The sequence below is a fragment of the Eurytemora carolleeae genome, unplaced genomic scaffold (genome assembly GCF_000591075.1).
Source record: "Eurytemora carolleeae unplaced genomic scaffold, Eaff_2.0 scaffold1483, whole genome shotgun sequence".
NCBI lineage: Eukaryota > Metazoa > Arthropoda > Copepoda > Calanoida > Temoridae > Eurytemora > Eurytemora carolleeae.
In genome coordinates, this window is record NW_019397373.1 from 2709 (window position 1) to 4488 (window position 1780).

The 1780-nt window shown below is 29.7% G+C and overlaps 2 long non-coding RNA genes across 2 annotated transcripts in view; one reads left to right on the forward strand and one right to left on the reverse strand.

Annotated features, from left to right (window-relative positions):
- LOC111713844 (uncharacterized) overlaps nt 1-1780 on the forward strand; it is a 17238-nt gene that overhangs the window by 2024 nt on the left and 13434 nt on the right. The gene's annotated exons all lie outside the window — the stretch shown is intronic.
- The window catches only part of LOC111713843 (uncharacterized), a 13815-nt gene continuing 13432 nt past the window's right edge, over nt 1398-1780 (reverse strand). Inside the window, exon 3 of the long non-coding RNA XR_002767805.1 lies at nt 1398-1410. This is a non-coding gene — a long non-coding RNA (uncharacterized LOC111713843). The remainder of the gene's footprint in view (nt 1411-1780) is intronic.

Here is a 1780-nt window from a genome sequence, read left to right on the forward strand (position 1 = left end):
ATGCTTTGATTTTCTTTGAAAATTAGGAAAAAATAATTCTGCACAAAAGAATTGAGTTCTTGCCACTAATTATGGTTTTCTAATCCCTATATCTTTGCAATCCAACGTCGTAGACCTTAGATATTTCAAACTAGGATTCCTAAATTATTAGTTAATGTAAGTTTGAAATATCAAAGGTTTATACCATCAATTGCAAAGATATAGGGATGTGAAGATATGAGTTTGTGGCAAAGACTCAATTCCTTTATATTTATTCTAGTTTGGAATACTAAAAAAACTATTATGTTCATATTTGTACAAAACATTATTTTCATTAAAAGTACTGTAAGTATAAATCAAGTGACCCTCCATGCAAATATGGCAATGCCCAATTCACAACGATACCCTTGAAACCTTTATTAAATCAATAATGGGAAAGAAATATTGTTGTTGTTCTAGGTTAACATGTGTTTTATGTTTCCTATTTGTTTTCCTGCAGTAGAAATGCGCAAGTCATTTAAGTTGATAAACTACAATTACAAATAGGTTTTCAAAATTTAAAAAAATTGATATATATAAGACAAAGGTGTTTGGGGACTGTTGTAAATCCAGCATTGTCATCTTTGCGTGGAGGATCACCTGAAATGTTGCTTACCAAAAAAACCCAGCTTTTTATAAAGGTTTTGTATACTCTCAGAGGAATTAGAACCAATAGAAATTTAAACTGACTCTGACCAAATCAGGCATTGCCATCTTTGCATGAAGGGTTCCTTGATATTACGCTTACAGTCCCTTTAATCAAAGGTTTTTTATATTACATAAAATTAAAATTAATTCTATTTCTAGTTAAGATGGAGTGAGAATTAGAATTTACATAAATAAAACAGTATTTTCTGTTTAGTTAATAAATTAAAAATGAACCAGTTGTTTAGTTTGTTTAACATCTCCTGTTAACTTCCCACTCTTCAATGTAATTTTGCCCAGCTCTAATTAAATCCCTAATCACCTCTAAATTTCCAAATAAAGGATTTAATCCCAGAATAGGATTTTTATCACTGCTAACCCCAGGACCCTGGTTCACCTAATAGTATATTATTTATATTGATATTGTAGTTCTATGTTTTTATTTAATACATATCTTAAAGTAGAGATAAGCATAATGAACCTTTGTGTATAGAGTGGAATATCTGATTCCTAATGTTGCCCTTTAAACCGTTATCTGAGTAACAATGAGGAAAATATTGTAATTCTTCTGAAACAGTTTGGAATTCCAGTAATTTTCTTTAAATGGCTCTAAACCATAAATGTGCATAAAGTTATTTTTATAGAGAAACTCCAATTACAAATAATCAACGTTTAGCTATAAGAATATCTTGTGTATCCTTGTTCAGACAAATGTATTAAGGGTACCGTTGTAAATCATAAATGCCACTTAAAATATTTGTTTACAGTTCCAACAATCTAAAGCTCTGTTTTTAAGACAATAAATGAATGGAAACTTATTTACCTCTAAACTTGCAATTAAAGGATTTGATCCAAGAATAAGATCTGATCCTGCACTGCTCACTGCAGGACCACCTAGTAGGAGAATATTTTTATTTTATAATACATTTTTATTCATATCTTTTTTAATAAGAAGAGAAGAGGAGAGGGAATTTTTAAAAGTTTTTTAAAGGATAAAGCCGGTGAATATATTTTTATAAAGGGAGGGTCACTTGAAATTATGTCTGTAGTCACTTTATGGGTAATATTGTGAATACATGTTTATAAATGGAGGGTCACTTGAAATTATGTCTGTAGT